This window comes from Heterocephalus glaber, unplaced genomic scaffold, assembly GCF_053883595.1.
Source record: "Heterocephalus glaber isolate CG9 unplaced genomic scaffold, H.glaber_assembly_v1.0 deba00001504, whole genome shotgun sequence".
In the NCBI taxonomy this organism is placed as follows: Eukaryota; Metazoa; Chordata; class Mammalia; order Rodentia; family Bathyergidae; genus Heterocephalus; species Heterocephalus glaber.
The window spans coordinates 43782063-43794538 of NW_028258324.1; positions in this window are offsets into that span (position 1 = coordinate 43782063).

A 12476-nucleotide genomic window follows, 5' to 3' on the forward strand; every position below is an offset into this window, starting at 1 on the left:
TCTTTTGTGTAATTGCTGTGGCTAATGTTTCCAGAACTATATTGAACAGGAGTGGTGATAGTGGGCATCCTTGTCTTATTCCTGATTTTACCATGAAGGTTTTCAGTTTCTGACCATTTAGTATGATATTGGTTGTTGGTTTTTCATAGATAGCCTTTATCAAGCTAAGATAAAGCCCAGCTATTCCAATTTTCTGCAGGGTTTTTATCATGCAGCAGTATTGAATTTTGTCAAATGGCTTTTCTGCATCTATTGAGATGATCATATAGTTTTTGTCCTTGACTCTGTTAATATAGTGTATTACTTTTATTGATTTATGTATGTTGAACCATCCTTGCATCCCTGGGATAAATCTGACTTGGTCATGGTATATGATCTTCTTCATGACCCTCTATATTCTGTTTGCCAGTATCTTATTGAGGAATTTTGCATCTATGTTCATTAGGGAGATTGGCCTGTAGTTTTCTTTTTGGGTTGGGTCTTTCCCTGGTTTTGGAATCAAAGTAAGACTTGCTTCCAGGAATGAATTTGGAAGTATTGCTTCCCTTTCAATTTCATTGAAAAGTTTAAAGAGTAGTGGCAATAGTTCTTCTCTAAGTGAAGTCATCAGGACCTGGACTTTTCTTTGTTGGTAAATTTTTAATTATGTTTTCAATTTCACTGATTGTAATTGGAGTGTTTAGAATTTTTATATCTTCTTTGTTCAACTTTGATAATTAGTATGTATCTAGAAATCTGTCCATTTCTTCTGTGTGTTCCATTTTATTAGAGTAGAGTTTCTTGAAGTAGGTGTTGATGGCCCTCTAGATTTCTGCTGGATCTGCTGTGACTTCACCTTTTTCATTCCTAATTGCATGGATTTGAGCCTTTTCTTTCCTTTTTTTGATAAGGTTGGCTAAGGTTTTATCAATTTTATTTATTCTTTCAAAAAACCAACTCTTTGATTCATTATTTTTTGTATTGTTCTCTTAGTCTCCATTGCACTGATTTCTGCTCTGATCTTTATAATTTCCTCCCTTGTATGAGCTTTGGGTTTGAGTTGCTCTTCTCTTTCTAGGAGCTTAAGGTTCAGCATTAGGTTGTTTATTTGAGCTCTCCCTGTTTTCCTAGTATGTGCACTCACTGCTATGAATTTCCCTCATAGAACTGTTTTCATTGTAGCCCATAGATTCCTGTGTGTTGTATTGGCATTATCATTTATTTGTAAAAATCTCCCTAATTTTGTCTTTAATTTCCTCTCTGACCCATTGGTTGTTCAAGAGAGTGTTATTCAATTTCCATGTGTTTGTGAAGTTTTTGCAGTTTCTTATGCTATTGATCTCCAGTTTAATTGCACTACAGTCTGATAACATACATGGGATAACGTCAATTCCTTTGCATTTACTTAAACATGTCCTATGCACTAGTATGTTGTCTATTTTGGAGAATGACCTTTGTGCAGCCCAAAGGAATGTATATTCTGATTTTGTGGGGTGGAACACTCTGTAGACATCTATTAAATCCATTTGTTCAAAAGCTTGGTTCAGTTCTATTATGTCATTGTTGAGTTTTTGTCTAGATTACCTTTCTAGTTGTGACAGTGGAGTATTGAGGTCCCCTGCTACAATTCTATTAGTACTTATTTGGTTTTCATGTCCCCTAATGTTTGTTATGTATAGTTGGGGTCATTAGTATTTGGTGCATAAATATTTATGATCGTCATCTCTTCCTCTTGGATTGTACCCTTTACAAGGATGTAATAACCTTCTTTGTCTCTACTAATTAGTTCTGGTTTGAAATTTACTTTATCTGCAAATAAGATAGCCACCCCTGCTTTTTTGGGGGTTCCTGTTGCATGGAGAACTGTTTTCCATCCTTTTACTCTCAGTCTATGAGTTTCTTTCTGAACTAGGTGCATTTCTTGTATGCAGCATATTGCTGGATTTTGGTTCTTAACCCATTCTGTCAGTCTGTTTCTTTTGATTGGTGAACTCAGGCCATTAACATTGATGATTATAACTGATATGTATTGACCTATCACTGTCATGTTATTTTTCTATTGTTGACTCTTTTTTATTTTTCTCCTCTCTCTTTAATTTCTTGCTTTGCCTGGTATATTTTCTCTGTTGGGCATCATGGAGTTATGACCTTCATTGTCTTTTTCTCGGATATTTTTTAGAATTGTTTAGAATGCTGGTTTGGTATTCATAAAGTTTCTCAGGTGTTCTTTGTCATGGAAGTATCTTATTTCCCTATCAATTTTGAAAGATAGTTTTGCAGGATACATCAATCTAGTTCGGAGGTTGTTTTCTTTTAGGGCTTGAAATACCTCACTCCAGGCTCTCCTTGACTGAGGATTTGTGTTGTAAAGTCTGCTGTGATTCTGATGGGCTTTCCTTTGCATGTGATTTGTTTCTTTTCTCTAACTGCTGGTAGTATTTTGTTCTGCTGTTGGGTTTCCAGAATCTTGATTATTATATATCTAAGTGTAGATTTTTTTGGATCATGGCTAGTTGGAGTCCTATATGCCTCACTTATCTATATGTCAAATTCTTTTGCTCTGTTTGGGAAGTTTTCTGTCATTAATTCTGTGAACAGTTTTTTTTTTTTATGTCATTTGTACTTTCTCCTGCTTTTCTATAGACTCCTACCAGTCTTATATTATTCTTCTTTACATCATCAAGGAGCTGTTGTATTGATTTCTCATGGTCCCTTACTAATTTTAAGAGATCTCTCTTTTCATGGTCACTGATCACCATCTTGTCTTCTATATTTGAAATTCTGTCTTCAGATTTGCTCAATCTGCTGTGTATGCTTTCAATAGAGTTTTTAATCTCCTGGGTATCTGTTCAAATTTGTTTCATGGATTCCATTTCTTTCCTATGTTGGGCATTCATGGTTTCTATCATGGTCCCAAACTCATCTATTTTTTTATACATTTCTGTTCTAGAGTCTCTAATCATGTCTTTCATTCTGCTTACCATCTCTGTAGTTATCTGGGAAATTATTTTGAATTTTTCTAGAGCCTTATTCATCTGTTTTATTACTTCCTACGCCATCAGTTCAGGGTGTCCAGGTGGTTGATTATCAGACTTTTCCACCTTGTTTTCCCAAGAATTTGCTGTTGGTGAGCTGGATATCTGGGATTGTACCTTGGTTAGATGTCTCCTCATTTCTATTTTTGTTGTTGGTACTGTCCTTGGTTAAATTCCTGGGTTGATACTTTGTTAATGCTTATTGTAAGTATGTTTGTTGCTTGTATTTAGAACCCTTATGGAATGATTGCTTCTCAGAGGTGCCTTCCAGATATAGCTGGTCTTTAGGTTTTGAGTCTCTAATGACTCTGAATCTATCTCATTTTCATTATACCAGGAAGGATAACTGATTAGATCAATCACAACAGCTTAGCCCAAGTGATACATTTAGCAACAACAATAGTATCAAGCACAGTTTAAAAAATGAGAATATTTGGTAGTTATTAATCTATCACCATTAACCATGTGAATTAAATCAAACTTGAGGACCAGCCCAAAATATGTTTATAGTGAATAAACTCTTCAATATGGAAACTTTACCTTTTGGATGGGGACTTAGAAGAAATTGGGGAGGGAGGGATATAGGTAGAAGGATAGAGCAAGATTAGAAGTGAAGCCAGGGGATACAGGAAGATCATTCAAACTCCAGGGAACTGTTGAAGAGAAGAGGAAAAGACAGAATGAAAGAATAAAGACAAGAACAGAAAAACCTAACCGCAATAGGGAAACTAGAAACTGGAACAAAAAGGGAGATGAAGAGCAATGTAGGAGAGCAACGTAGGAGAGCATGATAGCATGTATTCTAGACTAATCCTGAGAAAAATGTTAGCAAGAATGAGAGGAAGAGAGAAAGAAATGTAAAAAAAAAGGAAAAGGAAGAAAGAGAAAAAATTGAAAACAGTAGAGAAAAAGTGAAAAATTAAAATTAAAAAGAAAAGAAAAAATAATTTTGAAAATAAAAATGAAGGGCCTCCTTCACGGTATGTCTCTGCTGTCACAATAGACAATGTGGGCAGCAGTGTGCAGATTGAAGTAAATTAGTCTCAGCAAGCCAGTAACAGACCCTTGAGATTCAGTCTTACTTCTGGCTTCAAGTCCCAAGTTGAGCTCCTTGTCCTCCTGTAGGGTTGAACTGTGCAAGGTTCTACTGCAGGTTCTAGCTGCCCTTCCCATGAACATAGTCCAGGTTCAGATGGAGATGGTGATCCCTCCAACTTACCAAGTACCATGGTCTGGTGTGCCCTTATTGCAGAGATTCTCTTCACTTTTCCAGTGGGCTTCAATTTTCAGTGGGCATTCAATTTCCTCTTTCTGTTATTCACTTCTTCTGTATCTTATGGAGTTCAAGACAGTGGCCTTTATGACCCCCTGTGCCTTTGCATTGTGGATCCAGGTACAGGTATATTCTGGAGGTGGGGTGGGGGTGGGTGCTGTTGCAGGTGCCCATATGGCTCTGCTCCACACCAGACCACTCCTGGCTGGGAGGCTCGGGTGAGCCCATGTGAAAGTATTATTGAATAAAAATAAGAAATTTATTTCAATTACATTTTGTATCATCAGAAAATAAAAGATACCCACAAAAACTCAGTGATTTTTCTTATCTTAATTTGCTTCAACAATTGTAAAAAATCCAACATTTTTGGATTACTAATATCATACAGAAGTATAAGTAAATTCTCATTTTTCACTTTTGCTCTAATGAATGAACATTAATGATATGAGATAAATACTAATTTGTAAATATTAATATCTTTCTCATAGGCCAGGGATAGATGAAGTCTACTTTTGTAATTCAAAACAAAAACACTTAAACGTTTTCAGGAAGAAAAAGTACAAATAACCTCTATTGATACTCCATCCTAAGAAGGTGACATAATTTCCACCTTGAAATGAATACTGTGAATATTGACTTTCTTGCAGAAAGTACACCATAGTAAAGGAGAGAGAGGGAGAGGAAACTTTACTGGATAAGTTGGCAAATGCTAACCCAGCCAGGTGATTATAGTTTGTATGTCAACTTGACAGCATCCATAGTATGATATGATATGATATAATATGATATGATACATAATATGATGATATATGATAATATGATATCATATAAATATTAGCTTCGCCCTTTGTGAATGATAACATATGTTCTAGACTAATCCTGAGAAAAATGTTAGAAAATTGCTAATTGCTAATTATACAAAATACATGGCTAGAAATCTAAAAACTGTGAATATCATCAAAAACAAATAGCTAGGTAACTTTCACTACCAAGATGAGACTAAGGGACATGAATAATGAATTTAATATCAAATTGTGAATAGGATCATAAAATAGAAAAACAATTGGAAAAAATATTGAGAAAATGAAGTGTAGAATTTACTTAATAATAATGTATCAACAACTGTTACTTGTGACAAATATTAATATGAAGTTAATGACAGGAAATGGTGTAATATATGATATATAATTCTCACAATAAAGAATTAAGGATAAACAGGGTAACAAATTAGTTCAGAACAAAGGGAAGATGACTGACACAGCTTGGGAATTATTTTCATTGGTCTGGGAGAAGAAAGAAGAAAGACTTGGAAGGATTCCAAAATATAAGAAAAGAAAAATATAACTAGAATAATACAGAAGCACAAAAAGCCAAGAAAGAAAATTGTTTTCAGAATGGTGACATTAGCAAAGTGCTCCTGTAGTATGATAAAGATAGGAAAGCTGGTGTTGAGGAGACTTTTCATAGTAGATAGTTGATGCAGAGTTGAGGATTGAAAAGAAAATTGAAAATTATAGGCAGTAATTTGATTTAAAAAAGCATCATAATCAGCTAAGGCTTCTATAACAAAATAATAGAGGCTGAGAGAACTTAATAACAAATACTTATTTTTTATAGTTCTGCAGGTTGGCCACACCAGGGATTGATCTGCTGGTAGGTTTGTTGTAAATAGAATCCCTCTTCCTGCCAACCTAAACCTAAAATATACTCAGTAGGATGGAGTGAAGAGGACAGAGGGAAGGGAGTGAAGGGAACAGGAGAGAGAGAGAGAGAGAGAGAGAGAGAGAGAGAGAGAGAGAGAGAGAGAGATCTTATTTCTCTTCTTCCATTTACAAGGGTATTCATTAATCATGGAGACTCTATTTTGCTCGATCTAACCCAAAGAGCCTTCAGTACCTAAGTATCTACAAAGACACTACTTTCAAACACCATTACATGGGTTTAGGACTTCAATATTTTAAGTTCAGGAGAGCACAAACATTTAGTCCATAGTAAATGGTGAGTTTTGTCAAACACAATGAAGCAGCTGTCTCATCACCTGGGATTCTGTAAGGAAAATGAAACTTTAGGTCCATCCCAAATATATTTAATCAGGACATGAAATTCAGTAAGATTTCCTAGTCTCCCAAATGTATTTTAGCTTAAGAAACACTTATTTTAAATTAATACTTCATAAAGTTTAGCAACATCAAGATGGAGGGAGAAAATCACAGTATAAGAGAAAAATAAATTTTAGGGTTTTTTTGTTGTTGTCAGGGAGAGGGCACATAGATATACACAAGTAGAAGAAGAAATAACCAAGGAGGCTGAGAGATATGAGTTGAGTAAAATGATGCCCATAATATTACTCAACATAATCGGCCTTTTTATCTTTATTCATCATTTCATGATGTTATGGTCTAGATCAAAATGTTTCTAAGAAGTTTCCTGTGTTTTGAAGGTGATTGGATCATGGTTTGCTACCCTCCTTGGTGGATGCTTCCATTGATGAGTTCAGAAAATGAATGTGCTTAGAAGATAGAGCTCGGTCAGAAGAGAAGGGTCATTCAGGGGTGTAACCCGCAAGGGTGTAGTCTTGTTTCTGCTTGCTCCCTTCACTCTCTGCTTCCTTGCTGCCATGAATGAGCAGCTTTCTATTGCTATGCATTTTCCATGCCAGTTCTGACTTGGAGTTAGTCACCCACAGACTGGTTCACTGAAGCCTAGTAAGAATAAATCTTTGATGCTTTAGGTCTGTTCTCCCAGTGATGCGGAAGTGACTAATAAATACAGGAAATTGGTACCAGAAAAGTGGAGTCATTACTGTGATTATATTCCAAGTGGTTTATAAGCATTTGGGAGGAGTTTGAAAAATTAGATTACCATAAGCAGAGCTTGATGGGTGCTTCTTGTCAGAACACAGATCAAATACTGATAGAAATGTGGAGTGTAAAGGTCAGACTCATGAGATGTCAGTTGAGAATGAGGACTTTATTAGGAATTAGACTAAAGAACTTCTGTGTTACACTCTGGAAAAAGGCTGGTGAACATTTTCTCCATGTCCATGTCCTGAATTTAATGACTATGGATTCATCTGTATGGCACAGAAAATTTCAAGGCAGTCCTATATTTAGGCAGTGGAATGGGTACTAGTAACTGCTTTAGCCAAATGTAATGCGAGAATCAGGAGCTAAATGATTTTAAAAGTTTGCAGGTTCATCAAAAAGGAGGCACCTGCAAAGTTGGGGCCATGGAGAGCATGGTAACTGAAAAGATTAGTATTTTTTAAAAGCCAACTACTGTTCACAAGGACAATAAGAAAAATATCCCGAAGGCATCTCTGGAATAAGTCAGATCCTACCCTTCACCAATTGTAAAAGGCTAAAAAACTTTGAAAGATTGTTTTGAGAAGAGAGCCCAAGGGTGCCAAACTCATTTAAGGCCACATAGGAAATCTTTTTTAGACTTCAGTCATGTAGGCCCCCAGAGGCAGCTCAGCCATGTTCCAAGAGGGCCTAGTTGGTGTTCCGATTGGCACCAGGCTTTGGCATCGTCCACATGGTGATGATTTTTCAGGTAGTCAGAATGGAAGAGTTGTGGGGACACAGAGGCTCCCATGCAGATTTCAGAAGGCCTGGGAAGCCAGCCAGTGTGCCTCTGAGTGGGGAGCGTGTGAAGGCATGAGAGTGAAGCTGAGGGTACGGAAGAGATGCCAAGAAGTTGGAGATGTTCAGAATGTGGAACATCTGCCCAGGAAAGACCACAGCAATGAACAAAGCTAGCCCAAGAGATAACTCCTATGAGCTGCAACCAGCAGGGTCACAGGGAGGGCCTGCCCAAGCCCTTTACAGCTTACATCTGGCCACAACCTACCCCAGGTTCCAGACGTGGAGCCGCAAGATTTGCTTTCCATGCTGAGTTTGGTCTTGGTTGTGTCCCATTACTTTCTGTCTCCCTATTTCTCCTTTTTGCAATGAGAAAGTTGATTCTGTGGTAGCGTATGTTGAAAGTATTTAACTTTTTTATATATAGGGGCTCCCAGGTAAAAATTTGTTTTGAGTCCCTCAAGAGACTTTGAATTTGCACTTTTCAACACTGTGAAACTTTTAAGAATTTGGCGACTCTTAGAGATGGACTAAATGCATCTTGCATAATTAGATGAACATAAACCTTTTGGGAGCCATGAATAAAATGTTGTGATTTAGATCTAAACTATCCTCCAAATGTTTCACAAATTTGGAAAGTGATTGGATTATGAGGGTGCTAGAATCATCGGTGAATTCATCCCTTGATGAGTTCAGTAGCTGAATGTACTATTAGCAGGTGGGGCCTGGTCAAAAGAAGTCACTGGGGGACAACCTGAGAGGGTGTCTTCTTGTTTCCCATTTCTCCGTTCTCTCTCTGCTTCCCCACCACTATGGAGTGAGCAGCTATCCAGTGCCCTGCCCTTTCTCCATTCCATTTCTACCTTGGAGCGAGCCAATATGTACAGAAGCTCTGAAACTGTGAGCCAAAATAAACTTCTCATCCTTTAAATTGAGGCTGTCGGGTAGTTTGTCCCAGAGGTGGGAAAGTGACTGATAGAAACAACTGCTTGTTTCACCTAAAACTTTGTGCAGTTGATGAAAGAAAGAATCCTGAGGAATGAGGGACATTCCCATAATCTCTTAACATAGGTCATCCAAGACTGCCTTCAAATTCCCTGAAACTTTGATTTCTTTCCCACTCTTCTGAAAACAAGGACATTTGATGAGGTGACTTATACAGAATTAAAAGTTCAACAAAAGGTGGATTCTAACTTTGATGGTACCTAGTTAACTCTAACCAGAAAAGAATAAAAATGAGGGCTATTCTGTTTGAACTCTCCTTATGAAACATACTTTTTTGGTTTGACTTTGCCAATTAATTGTAGTCTTTTATAAATCTCCAGAGAGCCTCACGTACCTGTATTAACCTGCTAATTAGGAGGTCATCAATTTGTTGTTTTTTTTTTTTTTTGGACTATTTTCCCAGAAGAAGTTTTGGTATCAAGTGTTTACCTTGGGATAGTCTTTAAATAAATTTTAGTAAACAAGAAATTATTCATAACGTTTTCCTGGAGACATGAAAACACCAAGACAGTTTTTTTAAATAGCACATTTTCCATTGATATCCAATGATATGCTATCAGCTTGATTTAAAGAAAAAAACAAGAATGTCTGCATCAAAAATTGAGAGTTCAAAGTTATTAGCTTAAATCTGAGGCTGTGGCATTTTATTTTCTTTAATACTCAGCATTCTCATGTGTAAACTGGGGAAGCTCAACTAATGTGGTTTGGGAGTCTGGGAGCCCTGGGATCAGAAGTGGTTTCCCCATGTATTTGCAATGCTATGCATGTTTCTCTCTAGTCTAGTGCACTTAGCAAGATAGTTGGCCAGGTAAGATTTACTTTGTGGGCCCTCATAGCACTGTTCAAATAATCTTATCATTGGCACTATAACTAATCTGCTCAAAATAAATAAATAGAAGACAGCTTCAGTTATTTGTCTTGGGAGAAATCTCATTACATGGAAATAGTATTATTTTTCCACTTTTTCAGTAGTGTTTAAAAGACAAAAATTTGAGCCAAACAAGAAATTAGAAACCATCTTTAGAACAGTATATATAGATATTATGGTGTTTGAGTATTTCAAATTATGGATATCACATTAGATTGTGCATAGTACTGCTCCCCAAAATATTTCCCACAGATTTATTTAGAGTAGTGAAAAGGTTAAAATGACCCAAGTGTTCAGCATAAGACAATCAGTTTGGAAAATTACATCCCACACAAAGTGGATTATCATGTGGCCTTCAAAATTACATATATGAAGAAAACTTTGGAGTATTTTATGACTAGTAAAGAGAAAATGATAAGAGAAAAACTGCAGATTATAATTTGTAATTTGGCAAAGTACATGATTTCAATTTGTTAAAAGAACAATTCATAAAGACCACTTGCCAATCTCATAACTTCAGCAACCTCACTTTTAAAGGGTTATATGAATCTATTTCTTAGAGCTGCTAAGAGGACCCAATGATCCCAGCAGGTATCAGCACAAAGAAGACGCATTTTCAAGAGTCCTAACAGGAACCAGATGGCACATCTAAAATGGGTGATTGGAGATCATTTGATAAAGAAACTATTTACCAAAGTGTAGCAAGGCCGTTGGAAAACATAAAAGAAAGTAGAGTAATGTAGGACTAATAAAAATTGGAGCACAATTATATCCTCTGAATATGAGGGAGCAGAAGAGGAGAAATCCATGTGAAGAGGCTTGCTTCACAGAGGATGACTGGCAGGTTACAGATACCACCAGAAATGAAATCAGGGTGACAAGCACCCGAAGCCCTCTCTTCTTCTCTGTGTAGGGGTGGAGAGAAAGCAGAGTGGATGAAGTTGAAGGAGTACCTGGGGGGGGCACCCTTTTTGTTCCCTTACATCAATCCTGTCCTTTAATTAGAAAATGTGCATCCCTGACACAGAGAAGACACAAAGTCTCACCAGCTACCTTATTTGTATAAAGTGTCATTGGTTGAGATCTGAAGTGAAAGGGAAGACACTCTGATGGTACATGAATGGTTATACAGGAAGAACACTATGAATAGAAAGGCGACTTCATTTCTGAAATGCATGTGTACCCATGCTACAAAGGAAACATTTTAGCATAATCAACATTCCAGCAATATTTCCTGGGGGAAAAAAAGCTGACAAACAAGTGGTAGGGATGTCTGAGGAAAGAGGGATCACCAGGGTGATCATCATTTGGCTGAATTCCTTACTCTCAGACCTCAGGTCTGTTATTAAGTCCTGCCTATTCAACAGCTGAGTTTCTGCATCAAGTAGGCAATCTCTTTTCTCATTTCTTTAGCTCTAGAGATGTCCTGTGCAATCTCTTATGGGTTCCCAAAAACTCTGCTCAGATGACATTAAATAAATAATCCAAAAAGTTAAATGAAGCAAATTGTTAACCATCACTGTGTTAGGAGACACTTTTCCATCTTTCTCTTCTGCAGAGAAAGATCTTACAAGCTAAGGTCCATACTGTCTTTACTCAGAAAAGTTTTTTCACTTTTTCATGGGTATTTCTATAGTGAACAGCCTTGGGGACAGACAGTATTCCTTCTGGAGCAAAAGTCAGAGAAACTTACTGCCTAGGATAATAAAGTTTATGACTTCTGTTGGAGCTGAAAGCAGACAGATTTGCTGCCAAAAATGATTTGAGTTCCCTAAGCTCAAAGTCCCTCTCTTATACCTCAAACAACTGCATAAGCAGATATCATCTACTTTCTCCTAGCATCACCAGGGAACTGGAGCCACAGAATCCTGATGCCCTGGCTACTATTATAGCGTGAGTAGTAAAGACTTTTGTGTCTGACAGAGGAGCCCTTTTGTCTTCTGCCAGCATCCATGTTTAAGATAAAATTTTAACATGCAAATAAGACAGTTTTCAACAAATATCTCAACATGGAGGTGATTCTGACAAAGACATAATTTTTGAGGAGAAGAAAATTAGGAAATTTAAAACAATAAATAAGATTTGAAGAAAGCACGTGGATATTGAGCACATCATATAATCAAGCAGAGGGTAGATAGGGGAAAACTGGGTAATTGGTTGTAGGTCAATTACAAGAAACTCCACTCCTGCAGGCTTCAGTAAGTCCTCACCCATATGGGAGCTATCCTCAGGTAAGACTACTCCATGACAAAATCCAGGACTTAGTTTTGAACTGAGTGACAAGAGTTTCTGACCTCCCTCAGAAAACAGTTACAGAGGAACACTGCTATGGAACATGTGAAGAGAGAAATCTATGACCACTACTGAATGAAACCAGATGAAGCACTAGATTTCTGGTTGTTTAGCTTGGAAGATAAGGGGACAGTGAACAAATGTAATTCTTATAAGAAAGAAAGCATTGCTAGACCACTTTAAGGCTCAATTTCTAATGCAGTCTGCTATGCCAACTTTCTATCCACCTGAATAAAGTAAAAGTTCTCAGACACTTGAAATGGGCATTTACTGTTCTAAAGAACATTGACCCTCAGATTTTCCTGAGACAAACCCCCATGATAAACCATAGATTAGATATTGACCAGTATTTGAGCTCTTACTGCTAAAATTGGCTTAACTGCAGAAGATTATTCACTAAAGAATGAAATACAGACTCAAAGAAATCTAGATAAATTTTT